The sequence below is a fragment of the Sturnus vulgaris genome, unplaced genomic scaffold (genome assembly GCF_052056855.1).
Source record: "Sturnus vulgaris isolate bStuVul1 unplaced genomic scaffold, bStuVul1.hap1 Scaffold_609, whole genome shotgun sequence".
Lineage (NCBI taxonomy): Eukaryota > Metazoa > Chordata > Aves > Passeriformes > Sturnidae > Sturnus > Sturnus vulgaris.
In genome coordinates, this window is record NW_028276585.1 from 513,181 (window position 1) to 538,839 (window position 25,659).

Sequence of the window (25,659 nt, forward strand, 5' to 3'; positions counted from 1 at the left end):
ATTCCAGGAGTCCCTGTAGTGTCCCGATATTCTCCTTGTCACAATATTCTCCCTGCTTCAGTAGTGATAACAATGGCCCCTTGCTTCCCTAAGGTCCTGCAGAGTCACCATGGCCCCTGGGCTCCATGTGGCCCTGCTGCGTAACAAAGGCTCCTTGGTTCTCTGGGCCGCACAGCTTCATCACTGACCCTTGGTTCCACTGGGGTCCCGAGTCTCACAAAGGTGGCCCTGATTGCATGAGGCACCAGAGTGTCAAAATGGTCTCTTTGGTTCCATGAGGTTCCGCAGTGTCCCCATGGTCGCTGTCAGAGGCTGGATGACATCAATGTCCCCAGACCCGTCGGGATGCTCGGAATGGCCGAGTGGGGCCGGGGCTGGGACAGACCTTGGAATGAGGTGGGACAGAGCCCCGCCCCCAGCCTGGCAGATCTGCCAATCACACAGCAGGGGTAGCGCCCACCCAGCTCTGATTGGCTGAGCCGTCAATCAATCACACAGCAGGGGCAGCGCCCACCCAGCTCTGATTGGCCGAGCTGTCAATCAATCCCACACAAAGGCAATGAAACACAGCAGTGAGTGGGAAGAAAGCAGATGTCCCCGAAAAGAGGAGAGCTTACAAAACGCTAGGGAATTTAAAAATCGGGCATGACGTCAAGCCCTGGTCTGAATCCTGAAATCTCCTGGGTCTGTGTCTCAGCCACACTGGAAGCCTAGCAGCTGGTAGCTCTCTGCATATCTATCTGGAGATCTTCTGTCTTTCTGTCTCTTTTTTCTCTTTTAACCTTCTTATCCTCTTTTACTGGAATGTTTTTGGGTAGTTTAACATTTTTATGCCTAAAGGTTTCCATCTTAAATGGGCTGAGTTAATGATGTTCCTGCTACGCTAAGTGTTGCACGTTGAATTGGATGTTGTATGAAATCATTTGCCAAAGGAGCTCGGTTTTCTGTATTTTTCCAGTACACTTTTGTGTCGTTTTGACCTCTTGAGAATATCTGGCTGGGGTTTCTACTCTGCACCAAACTCGAGGAAAGGAACCTTTGCTCACCCTCAGCATTTCAGTGTTCTGCGGTGTTACAGGCGCGCAGGCTCAGCACGGCCTCTTGTTTCCATCAGGCCCTGCTGTGTCACACTGGCCCTTGGTTCCATGAGCATCTGGAGTGTCACACAGCCTGATGACATTTGTCCTTGCTGCCTCTCCCATCCCAGTGCTCCAGGAACAGCCCCGAGCCACCTGTGAGGGACAGGCCCTGCTGGCCCAGGCCTGGGCTCAGGCCTTGGCCTTTCTGCTTCCTCCAACCAGCCCAGGCCTTGCTCAGCATTGCAGTTCCCTGCTCACAGCCTCGGGCTCCTGCAATCCTGGCCTCAAGGATCTGCTCTCACCACTCCCTGGGGCGCCTTTGGCAGTCCCTGCCCTCAGTGGGGCCACTGATGCTCCAAGGGACTTGGAGTTTTGCTTCTGACTCCTTGAGCAGCTTCTTCAACCTTCTCTCAGTGCCTGGGGCTCCTGGACTCAGCCCCAAATCCACCGTTGGGGATCATTAAAATACAGAAAACCCTCAGGAGCTCTTTGTCTTCTTTCCAATGTCTTCCAGTCTCCAGGCCTTGTGCAGCTGCTTGGAGTCACTTTGGAGTTCTCTTAAGGAGGAAGATTTCAAGGTACAGCTCACGATTTTCAGTGTTATAAAAGGGAGTAATTTTTCTTTTTCAGTTCCAAGAAGAAGCAACTTAGGCATTCCCCAGGTGATCTTGATGCTGAATGTCTCCTTAGGAGGTGTGGGCCCACTGAAGAATGAGCCCCTTGCAGGCTGACCCTGTTTGGACAAGCTGCTCCCCAAGCCCAGCCTCAGCGTGTCTGACATGGCCCAGCTGGGACTGACATCCCTGGCCCTGCACCGGAAGCCCTTCCCCCTGAACTCTGCAGCTGGCTGTCCCTGCCCACTGCACCATGTCGCACGTGCTCTCCTCAGGGCTCTGCCTGCATCCAGGCCCGGGACAAGTATTCCTGTTTGTGAGGAAAGAAGGGAAAAGCCTGAGCAGGTCTTCTAAACGACAAATCCCCACTGTAGAAGCACATGCTGAGTACAGGCTGCCTGGAATGATGACACCTTTCTACTAGGGACAGTGGGACCAGAAATGATGTCTGGATGCAGAATTCTCGGAGTCTTGCAGCTGAATTCTCTGTCCTTGTCCTTTCCCTGCATCTCTGTTGCAGATGGAAGCTGCTGGTGCCTTTCTCAGCTGTGACCTGTCTTTTGAATGCAGACAGATGTTCCCAGGTGTGTTAAGCAGGTGCTGCTCAATGTTTATGCAAAGCTTTGGTGTGCTCATGGAACCAAGGGGACCCTTGTGACACAGCGGGGGCTGATGGAACCAAGGAGACAGTTGTGACAGTTGAGAGCCTGACAGAAACAAGGCTCCATTGTGACACTGAAGGCAATTACGGAATCCACATCACTGTGACACAGCCAGGCCACGTGGAACCAATGGTCCCTTATGACAATGCAGATCCAAGGAGACCATGGTGACACTATGGGACCGCATGGATCCAAGGGGCCACTGTGACACTGAAGAACTTCATGGAAGCCAGGGTGCAGTGTGACACAGCAGTGCCTGATTGGAAGAAAAGGAACCACTGCTGACAGCCCAGAAACTCCTGGAACCAAGGGGCTGTGGTGACACAGCAGGGCCACATGGAACCAAGGAGACCTGTGACATTTAGGAACCTCATGGAACCAAGAGTCCACTATGACACTGCAGAAACAAGGAGACCATTGGGACGTTGTGGAAGCTCACAGAACCAAGCAGCCCTTGTGACACTCCAGGGCCTCGTTGAAGCAGGGAGACCACTGTGACAGTCCAGAACGTCATGGAACTAAGGCTCTCTTGTGACACAGCAGGCTCCCATGCAACCAATTGTCCATTGTGACAATGCAGATCCCAGGAGACCATGGTTACACTACGGAAGCTCATGGAACCAAGGGTCCATTGTGACAAAGCAAGGCCTTGTGGAACCAAGGAGAGCATTGTGACGTAATGGAACCTCGTGGAACCAAGGGTCCGTTGTTAGAGTCCAGAACCAAGGACAGCATTGTGACAGTCCAGAACCTCATGGGACCAAGATTCCCTTGTTACACAGTGGCACTTGATGGAACGAAGGAGCCACTGTAGCACAGCAAAGCTGCATGAAACCTATGGTCCATAGTGCTACTGCGGATCCAGGGAAACCATGGCGATACCACGGAACCTCACGGAGCCAAGGGTCCAGTGTGACCCGGCAGAACCTCTTGGAATCAAGGCAACCATGTCACACTATGGAACCTCATGGAGCCAAGGGTCCAGTGTGCCATTGCGGAGCCTCACTGGAGCAAATAGTCGTTGTGACACGGCGGGGCTGCTTGTAACCAACTGTCCATCGTGATACTGCAGATCCAAGAGACCGTGCTGACACTATGGCAGTTCATGGAACCGAGAGGCTGTTGTGACACACCAAGGCCTCGTGGCACCAAGGAGAGCATTGTGGCAGTGCAGAACTAAGGAGGCCATTTTGACAGTACAGACCCAAATGGAACCAAGGGTCCACTGTTATCCAGCAGGGCCTCGTGGAACCAAGGGGCCCTCGTGAAAGTGTGCAAGGGGCATAATGGAGTCAGGGACACCACTGATACTGAAATCTGCTGGATAGCAACTTTTGAACACAGTTTTGAGGATCTGAGAGCAGGTATTCTTTATTACACCATGGTGGCCACTTGGGCAATCCTTCATCTACTCGAGTGCACTGGCCACCAGGCAATCAGAGCTTTTATCACTCACACTGATGATGTATTCATTAGTTAACCCCACCTGGAATTTATTTGCCATAATTGCACCCCTTCTCACAAGTCCTTCTATGGTTCTTTGGAGTCTGCCTTCAACATGCACTGTCCTTTTTAGGTGACTGCTCTTTGAACCCCGCTTTTGAGGAAGGGCAATATTATTGTTGTGTATAACTTCTGCTTTTGTCAGCCTTGCAGAGCTGAGCTGACATTCTCCTTGCATTTTGTGCACGCTCTGTTTGCCTCAGCTACATCCTTTGTGCGTTTCTCCAAGGCTGTGCTCTTCTGTTCTCTGCCCGCGATAAGTGTAAATGTTCTTCTGTTCTCCTGTCCTTGTCACAATGCTCCCCCCACGAGGCGTGTCTGCAAGCCCCTCCAACCCATGGACTTGGGGTGGGCAAGTGCTCCTGAGGGAACAGGGATGGGACAGCTGGGCTGGACTGGCCCAAGGGATGTTCCATTCCATGTCACAGCACGATCAGCAATCAACTGGGAGAAGCAGGGGGATGGGGGATTTGCGGGGGGGGGGAGGGGGGGGGGAGTGTCACCATCTACCAAGACAGGCCGGGGATTGTTTGATCTCAGAGGTAATAGCAGGCAAATAGCGGGGGACAAATCAGTTTATTCAACAACAGCAATGCATTTTTATTGAATGCCAAACAATTCAGTTGCGATAGAGGGGAGAGATATAGGAAATGGAGTCTAGAGAGAGAAAAAGAGGGGAAGGGGGAAATAGCTACCAACAGACGAGACCAACGTCATGGTGGGCCAGCCAATGGAAGGGTGGTCATCCGTGGGGAGTACTCAGGGTCTTCTCCAGAGGATCGCTCTTTTATAGTCCTTTTCCAAAGCGAGTGGCTTGTGGCCAAGAGGTGGGGAGATTTATGGAGCATTGTGTGGTGCTCCAAGAGACAGGTGCGGTCGTGCAGTACATGCAGGCTTCAGCTGGTACCATGACAGCAGAGTCCAGTGAGCACAACACACCTGCAAAGAGTCCCTTGGCAAGCACCCACCTCAAGCAGGCCAGAAAATCATTGTCCAGAGTCAACCTGGGCGGGGGTCCTTGAGGTCTTCTTGAGAGGGTCACGAGGCAAAAATGAGGGAAACTTCACACCGACCCTTAGAGTGGTAGATGAGAGGCAGCCCTCAGGAAACGGTGGCCACCCAGAGCTGTTACTCCTAGCAGATTTTGGCTGGGAGCAAGCCTTGTATGTAGTGCTTTTTCAGGGGGAATATCAGTTTCAGCCGTGGGAACCTGCAAAAGCGGATGGTACTTTTCCATAGGAAGGAAAGCACAGAGCCTCAGTGCTCCAGGAGCTGATGAGAGGCAGTCCTCAACATTCCAGGATCAGCCAGTCTTGCCAGGTGGCCCCCGGGAGGCCCAGCCAGCCAGACCTGTTCCATGTTGCCTTGGTTCCATGGGGCCTCACAGTGTCACAATGTACTCCTTGATTCCAGGAGTCCCTGTAGTGTCCCGATATTCTCCTTGTCACAATATTCTCCCTGCTTCAGTAGTGATAACAATGGCCCCTTGCTTCCCTAAGGTCCTGCAGAGTCACCATGGCCCCTGGGCTCCATGTGGCCCTGCTGCGTAACAAAGGCTCCTTGGTTCTCTGGGCCGCACAGCTTCATCACTGACCCTTGGTTCCACTGGGGTCCCGAGTCTCACAAAGGTGGCCCTGATTGCATGAGGCACCAGAGTGTCAAAATGGTCTCTTTGGTTCCATGAGGTTCCGCAGTGTCCCCATGGTCGCTGTCAGAGGCTGGATGACATCAATGTCCCCAGACCCGTCGGGATGCTCGGAATGGCCGAGTGGGGCCGGGGCTGGGACAGACCTTGGAATGAGGTGGGACAGAGCCCCGCCCCCAGCCTGGCAGATCTGCCAATCACACAGCAGGGGTAGCGCCCACCCAGCTCTGATTGGCTGAGCCGTCAATCAATCACACAGCAGGGGCAGCGCCCACCCAGCTCTGATTGGCCGAGCTGTCAATCAATCCCACACAAAGGCAATGAAACACAGCAGTGAGTGGGAAGAAAGCAGATGTCCCCGAAAAGAGGAGAGCTTACAAAACGCTAGGGAATTTAAAAATCGGGCATGACGTCAAGCCCTGGTCTGAATCCTGAAATCTCCTGGGTCTGTGTCTCAGCCACACTGGAAGCCTAGCAGCTGGTAGCTCTCTGCATATCTATCTGGAGATCTTCTGTCTTTCTGTCTCTTTTTTCTCTTTTAACCTTCTTATCCTCTTTTACTGGAATGTTTTTGGGTAGTTTAACATTTTTATGCCTAAAGGTTTCCATCTTAAATGGGCTGAGTTAATGATGTTCCTGCTACGCTAAGTGTTGCACGTTGAATTGGATGTTGTATGAAATCATTTGCCAAAGGAGCTCGGTTTTCTGTATTTTTCCAGTACACTTTTGTGTCGTTTTGACCTCTTGAGAATATCTGGCTGGGGTTTCTACTCTGCACCAAACTCGAGGAAAGGAACCTTTGCTCACCCTCAGCATTTCAGTGTTCTGCGGTGTTACAGGCGCGCAGGCTCAGCACGGCCTCTTGTTTCCATCAGGCCCTGCTGTGTCACACTGGCCCTTGGTTCCATGAGCATCTGGAGTGTCACACAGCCTGATGACATTTGTCCTTGCTGCCTCTCCCATCCCAGTGCTCCAGGAACAGCCCCGAGCCACCTGTGAGGGACAGGCCCTGCTGGCCCAGGCCTGGGCTCAGGCCTTGGCCTTTCTGCTTCCTCCAACCAGCCCAGGCCTTGCTCAGCATTGCAGTTCCCTGCTCACAGCCTCGGGCTCCTGCAATCCTGGCCTCAAGGATCTGCTCTCACCACTCCCTGGGGCGCCTTTGGCAGTCCCTGCCCTCAGTGGGGCCACTGATGCTCCAAGGGACTTGGAGTTTTGCTTCTGACTCCTTGAGCAGCTTCTTCAACCTTCTCTCAGTGCCTGGGGCTCCTGGACTCAGCCCCAAATCCACCGTTGGGGATCATTAAAATACAGAAAACCCTCAGGAGCTCTTTGTCTTCTTTCCAATGTCTTCCAGTCTCCAGGCCTTGTGCAGCTGCTTGGAGTCACTTTGGAGTTCTCTTAAGGAGGAAGATTTCAAGGTACAGCTCACGATTTTCAGTGTTATAAAAGGGAGTAATTTTTCTTTTTCAGTTCCAAGAAGAAGCAACTTAGGCATTCCCCAGGTGATCTTGATGCTGAATGTCTCCTTAGGAGGTGTGGGCCCACTGAAGAATGAGCCCCTTGCAGGCTGACCCTGTTTGGACAAGCTGCTCCCCAAGCCCAGCCTCAGCGTGTCTGACATGGCCCAGCTGGGACTGACATCCCTGGCCCTGCACCGGAAGCCCTTCCCCCTGAACTCTGCAGCTGGCTGTCCCTGCCCACTGCACCATGTCGCACGTGCTCTCCTCAGGGCTCTGCCTGCATCCAGGCCCGGGACAAGTATTCCTGTTTGTGAGGAAAGAAGGGAAAAGCCTGAGCAGGTCTTCTAAACGACAAATCCCCACTGTAGAAGCACATGCTGAGTACAGGCAGCCTGGAATGATGACACCTTTCTACTAGGGACAGTGGGACCAGAAATGATGTCTGGATGCAGAATTCTCGGAGTCTTGCAGCTGAATTCTCTGTCCTTGTCCTTTCCCTGCATCTCTGTTGCAGATGGAAGCTGCTGGTGCCTTTCTCAGCTGTGACCTGTCTTTTGAATGCAGACAGATGTTCCCAGGTGTGTTAAGCAGGTGCTGCTCAATGTTTATGCAAAGCTTTGGTGTGCTCATGGAACCAAGGGGACCCTTGTGACACAGCGGGGGCTCATGGAACCAAGGAGACAATTGTGACAGTTGAGAGCCTGACAGAAACAAGGCTCCATTGTGACGCTGAAGGCAATTACGGAATCCACATCACTGTGACACAGCCGGGCCACGTGGAACCAATGGTCCCTTATGACAATGCAGATCCAAGGAGACCATGGTGACACTATGGGACCGCATGGATCCAAGGGGCCACTGTGACACTGAAGAACTTCATGGAAGCCAGGGTGCAGTGTGACACAGCGGTGCCTGATTGGAAGAAAAGGAACCACTGCTGACAGCCCAGAAACTCCTGGAACCAAGGGGCTGTGGTGACACAGCAGGGCCACATGGAACCAAGGAGACCTGTGACATTTAGGAACCTCATGGAACCAAGAGTCCACTATGACACTGCAGAAACAAGGAGACCATTGGGACGTTGTGGAAGCTCACAGAACCAAGCAGCCCTTGTGACACTCCAGGGCCTCGTTGAAGCAGGGAGACCACTGTGACAGTCCAGAACGTCATGGAACTAAGGCTCTCTTGTGACACAGCAGGCTCCCATGCAACCAATTGTCCATTGTGACAATGCAGATCCCAGGAGACCATGGTTACACTACGGAAGCTCATGGAACCAAGGGTCCATTGTGACAAAGCAAGGCCTTGTGGAACCAAGGAGAGCATTGTGACGTAATGGAACCTCGTGGAACCAAGGGTCCGTTGTTAGAGTCCAGAACCAAGGACAGCATTGTGACAGTCCAGAACCTCATGGGACCAAGATTCCCTTGTTACACAGTGGCACTTGATGGAACCAAGGAGCCACTGTAGCACAGCAAAGCTGCATGAAACCTATGGTCCATAGTGCTACTGCGGATCCAGGGAAACCATGGCGATACCACGGAACCTCACGGAGCCAAGGGTCCAGTGTGACCCGGCAGAACCTCTTGGAATCAAGGCAACCATGTCACACTATGGAACCTCATGGAGCCAAGGGTCCAGTGTGCCATTGCGGAGCCTCACTGGAGCAAATAGTCGTTGTGACACGGCGGGGCTGCTTGTAACCAACTGTCCATCGTGATACTGCAGATCCAAGAGACAGTGCTGACACTATGGCAGTTCATGGAACCGAGAGGCTGTTGTGACACACCAAGGCCTCGTGGCACCAAGGAGAGCATTGTGGCAGTGCAGAACTAAGGAGGCCATTTTGACAGTACAGACCCAAATGGAACCAAGGGTCCACTGTTATCCAGCAGGGCCTCGTGGAACCAAGGGGCCCTCGTGAAAGTGTGCAAGGGGCATAATGGAGTCAGGGACACCACTGATACTGAAATCTGCTGGATAGCAACTTTTGAACACAGTTTTGAGGATCTGAGAGCAGGTATTCTTTATTACACCATGGTGGCCACTTGGGCAATCCTTCATCTACTCGAGTGCACTGGCCACCAGGCAATCGGAGCTTTTATCACTCACACTGATGATGTATTCATTAGTTAACCCCACCTGGAATTTATTTGCCATAATTGCACCCCTTCTCACAAGTCCTTCTATGGTTCTTTGGAGTCTGCCTTCAACATGCACTGTCCTTTTTAGGTGACTGCTCTTTGAACCCCGCTTTTGAGGAAGGGCAATATTATTGTTGTGTATAACTTCTGCTTTTGTCAGCCTTGCAGAGCTGAGCTGACATTCTCCTTGCATTTTGTGCACGCTCTGTTTGCCTCAGCTACATCCTTTGTGCGTTTCTCCAAGGCTGTGCTCTTCTGTTCTCTGCCCGCGATAAGTGTAAATGTTCTTCTGTTCTCCTGTCCTTGTCACAATGCTCCCCCCACGAGGCGTGTCTGCAAGCCCCTCCAACCCATGGACTTGGGGTGGGCAAGTGCTCCTGAGGGAACAGGGATGGGACAGCTGGGCTGGACTGGCCCAAGGGATGTTCCATTCCATGTCACAGCACGATCAGCAATCAACTGGGAGAAGCAGGGGGATGGGGGATTTGCGGGGGGGGGGAGGGGGGGGGAGTGTCACCATCTACCAAGACAGGCCGGGGATTGTTTGATCTCAGAGGTAATAGCAGGCAAATAGCGGGGGAGAAATCAGTTTATTCAACAACAGCAATGCATTTTTATTGAATGCCAAACAATTCAGTTGCGATAGAGGGGAGAGATATAGGAAATGGAGTCTAGAGAGAGAAAAAGAGGGGAAGGGGGAAATAGCTACCAACAGACGAGACCAACGTCATGGTGGGCCAGCCAATGGAAGGGTGGTCATCCGTGGGGAGTACTCAGGGTCTTCTCCAGAGGATCGCTCTTTTATAGTCCTTTTTCAAAGCGAGTGGCTTGTGGCCAAGAGGTGGGGAGATTTATGGAGCATTGTGTGGTGCTCCAAGAGACAGGTGCGGTCGTGCAGTACATGCAGGCTTCAGCTGGTACCATGACAGCAGAGTCCAGTGAGCACAACACACCTGCAAAGAGTCCCTTGGCAAGCACCCACCTCAAGCAGGCCAGAAAATCATTGTCCAGAGTCAACCTGGGCGGGGGTCCTTGAGGTCTTCTTGAGAGGGTCATGAGGCAAAAATGAGGGAAACTTCACACCGACCCTTAGAGTGGTAGATGAGAGGCAGCCCTCAGGAAACGGTGGCCACCCAGAGCTGTTACTCCTAGCAGATTTTGGCTGGGAGCAAGCCTTGTATGTAGTGCTTTTTCAGGGGGAATATCAGTTTCAGCCGTGGGAACCTGCAAAAGCGGATGGTACTTTTCCATAGGAAGGAAAGCACAGAGCCTCAGTGCTCCAGGAGCTGAGGAGAGGCAGTCCTCAACATTCCAGGATCAGCCAGTCTTGCCAGGTGGCCCCCAGGAGGCCCAGCCAGTCAGACCTGTTCCATGTTGCCTTGGTTCCATGGGGCCTCACAGGGTCACAATGTTCTCCTTGATTCCAGGAGTCCCTGTAGTGTCCCGATATTCTCCTTGTCACAATATTCTCCCTGCTTCAGTAGTGATAACAATGGCCCCTTGCTTCCCTAAGGTCCTGCAGAGTCACCAAGGCCCCTGGGCTCCATGTGGCCCTGCTGCGTAACAAAGGCTCCTTGGTTCTCTGGGCCGCACAGCTTCATCACTGACCCTTGGTTCCACTGGGGTCCTGAGTCTCACAAAGGTGGCCCTGATTGCATGAGGCACCAGAGTGTCAAAATGGTCTCTTTGGTTCCATGAGGTTCCGCAGTGTCCCCATGGTCGCTGTCAGAGGCTGGATGACATCAATGTCCCCAGACCCCTAGGGATGCTCGGAATGGCCGAGTGGGGCTGGGGCTGGGACAGACCTTGGAATGAGGTGGGACAGAGCCCCGCCCCCAGCCTGGCAGATCTGCCAATCACACAGCAGGGGTAGCGCCCACCCAGCTCTGATTGTCTGAGCCGTCAATCAATCCCACGCAGCAGGAGCAGCGCCCACCCAGCTCTGATTGGTTGAGCCGTTAATCAGTCACACAGCAGGAGCAGCGCCCAGCCTGCTCTGATCGGTTGAGCTGTCAATCAATCACACAGCATGGGCAGCGCCCAGCCAGCTCTGATTGGCTGAGCCGTCAATCAATCCCACACAGCAGGAGCAGCGCCCACCCAGCTCTGATTGGCTGAGCCGTCAATCAATCACACAGCAGGGGCAGCGCCCACCCAGCTCTGATTGGCCGAGCTGTCAATCAATCCCACACAAAGGCAATGAAACACAGCAGTGAGTGGGAAGAAAGCAGATGTCCCCGAAAAGAGGAGAGCTTACAAAACGCTAGGGAATTGAAAAAATCGGGCATGACGTCAAGCCCTGGTCTGAATCCTGAAATCTCCTGGCTCTGTGTCTCAGCCACACTGGAAGCCTAGCAGCTGGTAGCTCTCTGCATATCTATCTGGAGATCTTCTGTCTTTCTGTCTCTTTTTTCTCTTTTAACCTTCTTATCCTCTTTTACTGGAATGTTTTTGGGTAGTTTAACATTTTTATGCCTAAAGGTTTCCATCTTAAATGGGCTGAGTTAATGATGTTCCTGCTACGCTAAGTGTTGCACGTTGAATTGGATGTTGTATGAAATCATTTGCCAAAGGAGCTCGGTTTTCTGTATTTTTCCAGTACACTTTTGTGTCGTTTTGACCTCTTGAGAATATCTGGCTGGGGTTTCTACTCTGCACCAAACTCGAGGAAAGGAACCTTTGCTCACCCTCAGCATTTCAGTGTTCTGCGGTGTTACAGGCGCGCAGGCTCAGCATGGCCTCTTGTTTCCATCAGGCCCTGCTGTGTCACACTGGCCCTTGGTTCCATGAGCATCTGGAGTGTCACACAGCCTGATGACATTTGTCCTTGCTGCCTCTCCCATCCCAGTGCTCCAGGAACAGCCCCGAGCCACCTGTGAGGGACAGGCCCTGCTGGCCCAGGCCTGGGCTCAGGCCTTGGCCTTTCTGCTTCCTCCAACCAGCCCAGGCCTTGCTCAGCATTGCAGTTCCCTGCTCACAGCCTCGGGCTCCTGCAATCCTGGCCTCAAGGATCTGCTCTCACCACTCCCTGGGGCGCCTTTGGCAGTCCCTGCCCTCAGTGGGGCCACTGATGCTCCAAGGGACTTGGAGTTTTGCTTCTGACTCCTTGAGCAGCTTCTTCAACCTTCTCTCAGTGCCTGGGGCTCCTGGACTCAGCCCCAAATCCACCGTTGGGGATCATTAAAATACAGAAAACCCTCAGGAGCTCTTTGTCTTCTTTCCAATGTCTTCCAGTCTCCAGGCCTTGTGCAGCTGCTTGGAGTCACTTTGGAGTTCTCTTAAGGAGGAAGATTTCAAGGTACAGCTCACGATTTTCAGTGTTATAAAAGGGAGTAATTTTTCTTTTTCAGTTCCAAGAAGAAGCAACTTAGGCATTCCCCAGGTGATCTTGATGCTGAATGTCTCCTTAGGAGGTGTGGGCCCACTGAAGAATGAGCCCCTTGCAGGCTGACCCTGTTTGGACAAGCTGCTCCCCAAGCCCAGCCTCAGCGTGTCTGACATGGCCCAGCTGGGACTGACATCCCTGGCCCTGCACCGGAAGCCCTTCCCCCTGAACTCTGCAGCTGGCTGTCCCTGCCCACTGCACCATGTCGCACGTGCTCTCCTCAGGGCTCTGCCTGCATCCAGGCCCGGGACAAGTATTCCTGTTTGTGAGGAAAGAAGGGAAAAGCCTGAGCAGGTCTTCTAAACGACAAATCCCCACTGTAGAAGCACATGCTGAGTACAGGCTGCCTGGAATGATGACACCTTTCTACTAGGGACAGTGGGACCAGAAATGATGTCTGGATGCAGAATTCTCGGAGTCTTGCAGCTGAATTCTCTGTCCTTGTCCTTTCCCTGCATCTCTGTTGCAGATGGAAGCTGCTGGTGCCTTTCTCAGCTGTGACCTGTCTTTTGAATGCAGACAGATGTTCCCAGGTGTGTTAAGCAGGTGCTGCTCAATGTTTATGCAAAGCTTTGGTGTGCTCATGGAACCAAGGGGACCCTTGTGACACAGCGGGGGCTGATGGAACCAAGGAGACAATTGTGACAGTTGAGAGCCTGACAGAAACAAGGCTCCATTGTGACGCTGAAGGCAATTACGGAATCCACATCACTGTGACACAGCCGGGCCACGTGGAACCAATGGTCCCTTATGACAATGCAGATCCAAGGAGACCATGGTGACACTATGGGACCGCATGGATCCAAGGGGCCACTGTGACACTGAAGAACTTCATGGAAGCCAGGGTGCAGTGTGACACAGCGGTGCCTGATTGGAAGAAAAGGAACCACTGCTGACAGCCCAGAAACTCCTGGAACCAAGGGGCTGTGGTGACACAGCAGGGCCACATGGAACCAAGGAGACCTGTGACATTTAGGAACCTCATGGAACCAAGAGTCCACTATGACACTGCAGAAACAAGGAGACCATTGGGACGTTGTGGAAGCTCACAGAACCAAGCAGCCCTTGTGACACTCCAGGGCCTCGTTGAAGCAGGGAGACCACTGTGACAGTCCAGAACGTCATGGAACTAAGGCTCTCTTGTGACACAGCAGGCTCCCATGCAACCAATTGTCCATTGTGACAATGCAGATCCCAGGAGACCATGGTTACACTACGGAAGCTCATGGAACCAAGGGTCCATTGTGACAAAGCAAGGCCTTGTGGAACCAAGGAGAGCATTGTGACGTAATGGAACCTCGTGGAACCAAGGGTCCGTTGTTAGAGTCCAGAACCAAGGACAGCATTGTGACAGTCCAGAACCTCATGGGACCAAGATTCCCTTGTTACACAGTGGCACTTGATGGAACCAAGGAGCCACTGTAGCACAGCAAAGCTGCATGAAACCTATGGTCCATAGTGCTACTGCGGATCCAGGGAAACCATGGCGATACCACGGAACCTCACGGAGCCAAGGGTCCAGTGTGACCCGGCAGAACCTCTTGGAATCAAGGCAACCATGTCACACTATGGAACCTCATGGAGCCAAGGGTCCAGTGTGCCATTGCGGAGCCTCACTGGAGCAAATAGTCGTTGTGACACGGCGGGGCTGCTTGTAACCAACTGTCCATCGTGATACTGCAGATCCAAGAGACCGTGCTGACACTATGGCAGTTCATGGAACCGAGAGGCTGTTGTGACACACCAAGGCCTCGTGGCACCAAGGAGAGCATTGTGGCAGTGCAGAACCAAGGAGGCCATTTTGACAGTACAGACCCAAATGGAACCAAGGGTCCACTGTTATCCAGCAGGGCCTCGTGGAACCAAGGGGCCCTCGTGAAAGTGTGCAAGGGGCATAATGGAGTCAGGGACACCACTGATACTGAAATCTGCTGGATAGCAACTTTTGAACACAGTTTTGAGGATCTGAGAGCAGGTATTCTTTATTACACCATGGTGGCCACTTGGGCAATCCTTCATCTACTCGAGTGCACTGGCCACCAGGCAATCGGAGCTTTTATCACTCACACTGATGATGTATTCATTAGTTAACCCCACCTGGAATTTATTTGCCATAATTGCACCCCTTCTCACAAGTCCTTCTATGGTTCTTTGGAGTCTGCCTTCAACATGCACTGTCCTTTTTAGGTGACTGCTCTTTGATCCCCGCTTTTGAGGAAGGGCAATATTATTGTTGTGTATAACTTCTGCTTTTGTCAGCCTTGCAGAGCTGAGCTGACATTCTCCTTGCATTTTGTGCACGCTCTGTTTGCCTCAGCTACATCCTTTGTGCGTTTCTCCAAGGCTGTGCTCTTCTGTTCTCTGCCCGCGATAAGTGTAAATGTTCTTCTGTTCTCCTGTCCTTGTCACAATGCTCCCCCCACGAGGCGTGTCTGCAAGCCCCTCCAACCCATGGGCTTGGGGTGGGCAAGTGTTCCTGAGGGAACAGGGATGGGACAGCTGGGCTGGACTGGCCCAAGGGATGTTCCATTCCATGTCACAGCACGATCAGCAATCAACTGGGAGAAGCAGGGGGATGGGGGATTTGCGGGGGGGGGGGGGGAGGGGGGGGGAGTGTCACCATCTACCAAGACAGGCCGGGGATTGTTTGATCTCAGAGGTAATAGCAGGCAAATAGCGGGGGACAAATCAGTTTATTCAACAACAGCAATGCATTTTTATTGAATGCCAAACAATTCAGTTGCGATAGAGGGGAGAGATATAGGAAATGGAGTCTAGAGAGAGAAAAAGAGGGGAAGGGGGAAATAGCTACCAACAGACGAGACCAACGTCATGGTGGGCCAGCCAATGGAAGGGTGGTCATCCGTGGGGAGTACTCAGGGTCTTCTGCAGAGGATCGCTCTTTTATAGTCCTTTTCCAAAGCGAGTGGCTTGTGGCCAAGAGGTGGGGAGATTTATGGAGCATTGTGTGGTGCTCCAAGAGACAGGTGCGGTCGTGCAGTACATGCAGGCTTCAGCTGGTACCATGACAGCAGAGTCCGGTGAGCACAACACACCTGCAAAGAGTCCCTTGGCAAGCACCCACCTCAAGCAGGCCAGAAAATCATTGTCCAGAGTCAACCTGGGCGGGGGTCCTTGAGGTCTTCTTGAGAGGGTCATGAGGCAAAAATGAGGGAATCTTCACACCGACCCTTAGAGTGGTACATGAGAGGCAGCCCTCAGGAAACGGTGGCCACCCAGAGCTGTTACTCCTAGCAGATTTTGGCTGGGAGCAAGCCTTGTATGTAGTGCTTTTTCAGGGGGAATATCAGTTTCAGCTGTGGGAACCTGCAAAAGCGGATGGTACTTTTCCATAGGAAGGAAAGCACAGAGCCTCAGTGCTCCAGGAGCTGATGAGAGGCAGTCCTCAACATTCCAGGATCAGCCAGTCTTGCCAGGTGGCCCCCGGGAGGCCCAGCCAGTCAGACCTGTTCCATGTTGCCTTGGTTCCATGGGGCCTCACAGTGTCACAATGTTCTCCTTGATTCCAGGAGTCCCTGTAGTGTCCCGATATTCTCCTTGTCACAATATTCTCCCTGCTTCAGTAGTGATAACAATGGCCCCTTGCTTCCCTAAGGTCCTGCAGAGTCACCATGGCCCCTGGGCTCCATGTGGCCCTGCTGCGTAACAAAGGCTCCTTGGTTCTCTGGGCCGCACAGCTTCATCACTGACCCTTGGTTCCACTGGGGTCCCGAGTCTCACAAAGGTGGCCCTGATTGCATGAGGCACCAGAGTGTCAAAATGGTCTCTTTGGTTCCATGAGGTTCCGCAGTGTCCCCATGGTCGCTGTCAGAGGCTGGATGACATCAATGTCCCCAGACCCCTCGGGATGCTCGGAATGGCCGAGTGGGGCCGGGGCTGGGACAGACCTTGGAATGAGGTGGGACAGAGCCCCGCCCCCAGCCATGGCCTGGCAGATCTGCCAATCACACAGCAGGGGTAGCGCCCACCCAGCTCTGATTGGCTGAGCCGTCAATCAATCCCACACAGCAGGAGCAGCGCCCACCCAGCTCTGATTGGTTGAGCCGTTAATCAGTCACACAGCAGGAGCAGCGCCCAGCCTGCTCTGATTGGTTGAGCTGTCAATCAATCACACAGCATGGGCAGCGCCCAGCCAGCTCTGATTGGCTGAGCCGTCAATCAATCCCACACAGCAGGAGCAGCGCCCACCCAGCTCTGATTGGCTGAGCCGTCAATCAATCACACAGCAGGGGCAGCGCCCACCCAGCTCTGATTGGCCGAGCTGTCAATCAATCCCACACAAAGGCAATGAAACACAGCAGTGAGTGGGAAGAAAGCAGATGTCCCCGAAAAGAGGAGAGCTTACAAAACGCTAGGGAATTGAAAAAATCGGGCATGACGTCAAGCCCTGGTCTGAATCCTGAAATCTCCTGGGTCTGTGTCTCAGCCACACTGGAAGCCTAGCAGCTGGTAGCTCTCTGCATATCTATCTGGAGATCTTCTGTCTTTCTGTCTCTTTTTTCTCTTTTAACCTTCTTATCCTCTTTTACTGGAATGTTTTTGGGTAGTTTAACATTTTTATGCCTAAAGGTTTCCATCTTAAATGGGCTGAGTTAATGATGTTCCTGCTACGCTAAGTGTTGCACGTTGAATTGGATGTTGTATGAAATCATTTGCCAAAGGAGCTCGGTTTTCTGTATTTTTCCAGTACACTTTTGTGTCGTTTTGACCTCTTGAGAATATCTGGCTGGGGTTTCTACTCTGCACCAAACTCGAGGAAAGGAACCTTTGCTCACCCTCAGCATTTCAGTGTTCTGCGGTGTTACAGGCGCGCAGGCTCAGCATGGCCTCTTGTTTCCATCAGGCCCTGCTGTGTCACACTGGCCCTTGGTTCCATGAGCATCTGGAGTGTCACACAGCCTGATGACATTTGTCCTTGCTGCCTCTCCCATCCCAGTGCTCCAGGAACAGCCCCGAGCCACCTGTGAGGGACAGGCCCTGCTGGCCCAGGCCTGGGCTCAGGCCTTGGCCTTTCTGCTTCCTCCAACCAGCCCAGGCCTTGCTCAGCATTGCAGTTCCCTGCTCACAGCCTCGGGCTCCTGCAATCCTGGCCTCAAGGATCTGCTCTCACCACTCCCTGGGGCGCCTTTGGCAGTCCCTGCCCTCAGTGGGGCCACTGATGCTCCAAGGGACTTGGAGTTTTGCTTCTGACTCCTTGAGCAGCTTCTTCAACCTTCTCTCAGTGCCTGGGGCTCCTGGACTCAGCCCCAAATCCACCGTTGGGGATCATTAAAATACAGAAAACCCTCAGGAGCTCTTTGTCTTCTTTCCAATGTCTTCCAGTCTCCAGGCCTTGTGCAGCTGCTTGGAGTCACTTTGGAGTTCTCTTAAGGAGGAAGATTTCAAGGTACAGCTCACGATTTTCAGTGTTATAAAAGGGAGTAATTTTTCTTTTTCAGTTCCAAGAAGAAGCAACTTAGGCATTCCCCAGGTGATCTTGATGCTGAATGTCTCCTTAGGAGGTGTGGGCCCACTGAAGAATGAGCCCCTTGCAGGCTGACCCTGTTTGGACAAGCTGCTCCCCAAGCCCAGCCTCAGCGTGTCTGACATGGCCCAGCTGGGACTGACATCCCTGGCCCTGCACCGGAAGCCCTTCCCCCTGAACTCTGCAGCTGGCTGTCCCTGCCCACTGCACCATGTCGCACGTGCTCTCCTCAGGGCTCTGCCTGCATCCAGGCCCGGGACAAGTATTCCTGTTTGTGAGGAAAGAAGGGAAAAGCCTGAGCAGGTCTTCTAAACGACAAATCCCCACTGTAGAAGCACATGCTGAGTACAGGCTGCCTGGAATGATGACACCTTTCTACTAGGGACAGTGGGACCAGAAATGATGTCTGGATGCAGAATTCTCGGAGTCTTGCAGCTGAATTCTCTGTCCTTGTCCTTTCCCTGCATCTCTGTTGCAGATGGAAGCTGCTGGTGCCTTTCTCAGCTGTGACCTGTCTTTTGAATGCAGACAGATGTTCCCAGGTGTGTTAAGCAGGTGCTGCTCAATGTTTATGCAAAGCTTTGGTGTGCTCATGGAACCAAGGGGACCCTTGTGACACAGCGGGGGCTGATGGAACCAAGGAGACAATTGTGACAGTTGAGAGCCTGACAGAAACAAGGCTCCATTGTGACGCTGAAGGCAATTACGGAATCCACATCACTGTGACACAGCCGGGCCACGTGGAACCAATGGTCCCTTATGACAATGCAGATCCAAGGAGACCATGGTGACACTATGGGACCGCATGGATCCAAGGGGCCACTGTGACACTGAAGAACTTCATGGAAGCCAGGGTGCAGTGTGACACAGCGGTGCCTGATTGGAAGAAAAGGAACCACTGCTGACAGCCCAGAAACTCCTGGAACCAAGGGGCTGTGGTGACACAGCAGGGCCACATGGAACCAAGGAGACCTGTGACATTTAGGAACCTCATGGAACCAAGAGTCCACTATGACACTGCAGAAACAAGGAGACCATTGGGACGTTGTGGAAGCTCACAGAACCAAGCAGCCCTTGTGACACTCCAGGGCCTCGTTGAAGCAGGGAGACCACTGTGACAGTCCAGAACGTCATGGAACTAAGGCTCTCTTGTGACACAGCAGGCTCCCATGCAACCAATTGTCCATTGTGACAATGCAGATCCCAGGAGACCATGGTTACACTACGGAAGCTCATGGAACCAAGGGTCCATTGTGACAAAGCAAGGCCTTGTGGAACCAAGGAGAGCATTGTGACGTAATGGAACCTCGTGGAACCAAGGGTCCGTTGTTAGAGTCCAGAACCAAGGACAGCATTGTGACAGTCCAGAACCTCATGGGACCAAGATTCCCTTGTTACACAGTGGCACTTGATGGAACCAAGGAGCCACTGTAGCACAGCAAAGCTGCATGAAACCTATGGTCCATAGTGCTACTGCGGATCCAGGGAAACCATGGCGATACCACGGAACCTCACGGAGCCAAGGGTCCAGTGTGACCCGGCAGAACCTCTTGGAATCAAGGCAACCATGTCACACTATGGAACCTCATGGAGCCAAGGGTCCAGTGTGCCATTGCGGAGCCTCACTGGAGCAAATAGTCGTTGTGACACGGCGGGGCTGCTTGTAACCAACTGTCCATCGTGATACTGCAGATCCAAGAGACCGTGCTGACACTATGGCAGTTCATGGAACCGAGAGGCTGTTGTGACACACCAAGGCCTCGTGGCACCAAGGAGAGCATTGTGGCAGTGCAGAACCAAGGAGGCCATTTTGACAGTACAGACCCAAATGGAACCAAGGGTCCACTGTTATCCAGCAGGGCCTCGTGGAACCAAGGGGCCCTCGTGAAAGTGTGCAAGGGGCATAATGGAGTCAGGGACACCACTGATACTGAAATCTGCTGGATAGCAACTTTTGAACACAGTTTTGAGGATCTGAGAGCAGGTATTCTTTATTACACCATGGTGGCCACTTGGGCAATCCTTCATCTACTCGAGTGCACTGGCCACCAGGCAATCGGAGCTTTTATCACTCACACTGATGATGTATTCATTAGTTAACCCCACCTGGAATTTATTTGCCATAATTGCACCCCTTCTCACAAGTCCTTCTATGGTTCTTTGGAGTCTGCCTTCAACATGCACTGTCCTTTTTAGGTGACTGCTCTTTGATCCCCGCTTTTGAGGAAGGGCAATATTATTGTTGTGTATAACTTCTGCTTTTGTCAGCCTTGCAGAGCTGAGCTGACATTCTCCTTGCATTTTGTGCACGCTCTGTTTGCCTCAGCTACATCCTTTGTGCGTTTCTCCAAGGCTGTGCTCTTCTGTTCTCTGCCCGCGATAAGTGTAAATGTTCTTCTGTTCTCCTGTCCTTGTCACAATGCTCCCCCCACGAGGCGTGTCTGCAAGCCCCTCCAACCCATGGGCTTGGGGTGGGCAAGTGTTCCTGAGGGAACAGGGATGGGACAGCTGGGCTGGACTGGCCCAAGGGATGTTCCATTCCATGTCACAGCACGATCAGCAATCAACTGGGAGAAGCAGGGGGATGGGGGATTTGCGGGGGGGGGGGGGGAGGGGGGGGGAGTGTCACCATCTACCAAGACAGGCCGGGGATTGTTTGATCTCAGAGGTAATAGCAGGCAAATAGCGGGGGACAAATCAGTTTATTCAACAACAGCAATGCATTTTTATTGAATGCCAAACAATTCAGTTGCGATAGAGGGGAGAGATATAGGAAATGGAGTCTAGAGAGAGAAAAAGAGGGGAAGGGGGAAATAGCTACCAACAGACGAGACCAACGTCATGGTGGGCCAGCCAATGGAAGGGTGGTCATCCGTGGGGAGTACTCAGGGTCTTCTGCAGAGGATCGCTCTTTTATAGTCCTTTTCCAAAGCGAGTGGCTTGTGGCCAAGAGGTGGGGAGATTTATGGAGCATTGTGTGGTGCTCCAAGAGACAGGTGCGGTCGTGCAGTACATGCAGGCTTCAGCTGGTACCATGACAGCAGAGTCCGGTGAGCACAACACACCTGCAAAGAGTCCCTTGGCAAGCACCCACCTCAAGCAGGCCAGAAAATCATTGTCCAGAGTCAACCTGGGCGGGGGTCCTTGAGGTCTTCTTGAGAGGGTCATGAGGCAAAAATGAGGGAATCTTCACACCGACCCTTAGAGTGGTACATGAGAGGCAGCCCTCAGGAAACGGTGGCCACCCAGAGCTGTTACTCCTAGCAGATTTTGGCTGGGAGCAAGCCTTGTATGTAGTGCTTTTTCAGGGGGAATATCAGTTTCAGCTGTGGGAACCTGCAAAAGCGGATGGTACTTTTCCATAGGAAGGAAAGCACAGAGCCTCAGTGCTCCAGGAGCTGATGAGAGGCAGTCCTCAACATTCCAGGATCAGCCAGTCTTGCCAGGTGGCCCCCGGGAGGCCCAGCCAGTCAGACCTGTTCCATGTTGCCTTGGTTCCATGGGGCCTCACAGTGTCACAATGTTCTCCTTGATTCCAGGAGTCCCTGTAGTGTCCCGATATTCTCCTTGTCACAATATTCTCCCTGCTTCAGTAGTGATAACAATGGCCCCTTGCTTCCCTAAGGTCCTGCAGAGTCACCATGGCCCCTGGGCTCCATGTGGCCCTGCTGCGTAACAAAGGCTCCTTGGTTCTCTGGGCCGCACAGCTTCATCACTGACCCTTGGTTCCACTGGGGTCCCGAGTCTCACAAAGGTGGCCCTGATTGCATGAGGCACCAGAGTGTCAAAATGGTCTCTTTGGTTCCATGAGGTTCCGCAGTGTCCCCATGGTCGCTGTCAGAGGCTGGATGACATCAATGTCCCCAGACCCCTCGGGATGCTCGGAATGGCCGAGTGGGGCCGGGGCTGGGACAGACCTTGGAATGAGGTGGGACAGAGCCCCGCCCCCAGCCATGGCCTGGCAGATCTGCCAATCACACAGCAGGGGTAGCGCCCACCCAGCTCTGATTGGCTGAGCCGTCAATCAATCCCACACAGCAGGAGCAGCGCCCACCCAGCTCTGATTGGTTGAGCCGTTAATCAGTCACACAGCAGGAGCAGCGCCCAGCCTGCTCTGATTGGTTGAGCTGTCAATCAATCACACAGCATGGGCAGCGCCCAGCCAGCTCTGATTGGCTGAGCCGTCAATCAATCCCACACAGCAGGAGCAGCGCCCACCCAGCTCTGATTGGCTGAGCCGTCAATCAATCACACAGCAGGGGCAGCGCCCACCCAGCTCTGATTGGCCGAGCTGTCAATCAATCCCACACAAAGGCAATGAAACACAGCAGTGAGTGGGAAGAAAGCAGATGTCCCCGAAAAGAGGAGAGCTTACAAAACGCTAGGGAATTGAAAAAATCGGGCATGACGTCAAGCCCTGGTCTGAATCCTGAAATCTCCTGGGTCTGTGTCTCAGCCACACTGGAAGCCTAGCAGCTGGTAGCTCTCTGCATATCTATCTGGAGATCTTCTGTCTTTCTGTCTCTTTTTTCTCTTTTAACCTTCTTATCCTCTTTTACTGGAATGTTTTTGGGTAGTTTAACATTTTTATGCCTAAAGGTTTCCATCTTAAATGGGCTGAGTTAATGATGTTCCTGCTACGCTAAGTGTTGCACGTTGAATTGGATGTTGTATGAAATCATTTGCCAAAGGAGCTCGGTTTTCTGTATTTTTCCAGTACACTTTTGTGTCGTTTTGACCTCTTGAGAATATCTGGCTGGGGTTTCTACTCTGCACCAAACTCGAGGAAAGGAACCTTTGCTCACCCTCAGCATTTCAGTGTTCTGCGGTGTTACAGGCGCGCAGGCTCAGCATGGCCTCTTGTTTCCATCAGGCCCTGCTGTGTCACACTGGCCCTTGGTTCCATGAGCATCTGGAGTGTCACACAGCCTGATGACATTTGTCCTTGCTGCCTCTCCCATCCCAGTGCTCCAGGAACAGCCCCGAGCCACCTGTGAGGGACAGGCCCTGCTGGCCCAGGCCTGGGCTCAGGCCTTGGCCTTTCTGCTTCCTCCAACCAGCCCAGGCCTTGCTCAGCATTGCAGTTCCCTGCTCACAGCCTCGGGCTCCTGCAATCCTGGCCTCAAGGATCTGCTCTCACCACTCCCTGGGGCGCCTTTGGCAGTCCCTGCCCTCAGTGGGGCCACTGATGCTCCAAGGGACTTGGAGTTTTGCTTCTGACTCCTTGAGCAGCTTCTTCAACCTTCTCTCAGTGCCTGGGGCTCCTGGACTCAGCCCCAAATCCACCGTTGGGGATCATTAAAATACAGAAAACCCTCAGGAGCTCTTTGTCTTCTTTCCAATGTCTTCCAGTCTCCAGGCCTTGTGCAGCTGCTTGGAGTCACTTTGGAGTTCTCTTAAGGAGGAAGATTTCAAGGTACAGCTCACGATTTTCAGTGTTATAAAAGGGAGTAATTTTTCTTTTTCAGTTCCAAGAAGAAGCAACTTAGGCATTCCCCAGGTGATCTTGATGCTGAATGTCTCCTTAGGAGGTGTGGGCCCACTGAAGAATGAGCCCCTTGCAGGCTGACCCTGTTTGGACAAGCTGCTCCCCAAGCCCAGCCTCAGCGTGTCTGACATGGCCCAGCTGGGACTGACATCCCTGGCCCTGCACCGGAAGCCCTTCCCCCTGAACTCTGCAGCTGGCTGTCCCTGCCCACTGCACCATGTCGCACGTGCTCTCCTCAGGGCTCTGCCTGCATCCAGGCCCGGGACAAGTATTCCTGTTTGTGAGGAAAGAAGGGAAAAGCCTGAGCAGGTCTTCTAAACGACAAATCCCCACTGTAGAAGCACATGCTGAGTACAGGCTGCCTGGAATGATGACACCTTTCTACTAGGGACAGTGGGACCAGAAATGATGTCTGGATGCAGAATTCTCGGAGTCTTGCAGCTGAATTCTCTGTCCTTGTCCTTTCCCTGCATCTCTGTTGCAGATGGAAGCTGCTGGTGCCTTTCTCAGCTGTGACCTGTCTTTTGAATGCAGACAGATGTTCCCAGGTGTGTTAAGCAGGTGCTGCTCAATGTTTATGCAAAGCTTTGGTGTGCTCATGGAACCAAGGGGACCCTTGTGACACAGCGGGGGCTGATGGAACCAAGGAGACAATTGTGACAGTTGAGAGCCTGACAGAAACAAGGCTCCATTGTGACGCTGAAGGCAATTACGGAATCCACATCACTGTGACACAGCCGGGCCACGTGGAACCAATGGTCCCTTATGACAATGCAGATCCAAGGAGACCATGGTGACACTATGGGACCGCATGGATCCAAGGGGCCACTGTGACACTGAAGAACTTCATGGAAGCCAGGGTGCAGTGTGACACAGCGGTGCCTGATTGGAAGAAAAGGAACCACTGCTGACAGCCCAGAAACTCCTGGAACCAAGGGGCTGTGGTGACACAGCAGGGCCACATGGAACCAAGGAGACCTGTGACATTTAGGAACCTCATGGAACCAAGAGTCCACTATGACACTGCAGAAACAAGGAGACCATTGGGACGTTGTGGAAGCTCACAGAACCAAGCAGCCCTTGTGACACTCCAGGGCCTCGTTGAAGCAGGGAGACCACTGTGACAGTCCAGAACGTCATGGAACTAAGGCTCTCTTGTGACACAGCAGGCTCCCATGCAACCAATTGTCCATTGTGACAATGCAGATCCCAGGAGACCATGGTTACACTACGGAAGCTCATGGAACCAAGGGTCCATTGTGACAAAGCAAGGCCTTGTGGAACCAAGGAGAGCATTGTGACGTAATGGAACCTCGTGGAACCAAGGGTCCGTTGTTAGAGTCCAGAACCAAGGACAGCATTGTGACAGTCCAGAACCTCATGGGACCAAGATTCCCTTGTTACACAGTGGCACTTGATGGAACCAAGGAGCCACTGTAGCACAGCAAAGCTGCATGAAACCTATGGTCCATAGTGCTACTGCGGATCCAGGGAAACCATGGCGATACCACGGAACCTCACGGAGCCAAGGGTCCAGTGTGACCCGGCAGAACCTCTTGGAATCAAGGCAACCATGTCACACTATGGAACCTCATGGAGCCAAGGGTCCAGTGTGCCATTGCGGAGCCTCACTGGAGCAAATAGTCGTTGTGACACGGCGGGGCTGCTTGTAACCAACTGTCCATCGTGATACTGCAGATCCAAGAGACAGTGCTGACACTATGGCAGTTCATGGAACCGAGAGGCTGTTGTGACACACCAAGGCCTCGTGGCACCAAGGAGAGCATTGTGGCAGTGCAGAACCAAGGAGGCCATTTTGACAGTACAGACCCAAATGGAACCAAGGGTCCACTGTTATCCAGCAGGGCCTCGTGGAACCAAGGGGCCCTCGTGAAAGTGTGCAAGGGGCATAATGGAGTCAGGGACACCACTGATACTGAAATCTGCTGGATAGCAACTTTTGAACACAGTTTTGAGGATCTGAGAGCAGGTATTCTTTATTACACCATGGTGGCCACTTGGGCAATCCTTCATCTACTCGAGTGCACTGGCCACCAGGCAATCGGAGCTTTTATCACTCACACTGATGATGTATTCATTAGTTAACCCCACCTGGAATTTATTTGCCATAATTGCACCCCTTCTCACAAGTCCTTCTATGGTTCTTTGGAGTCTGCCTTCAACATGCACTGTC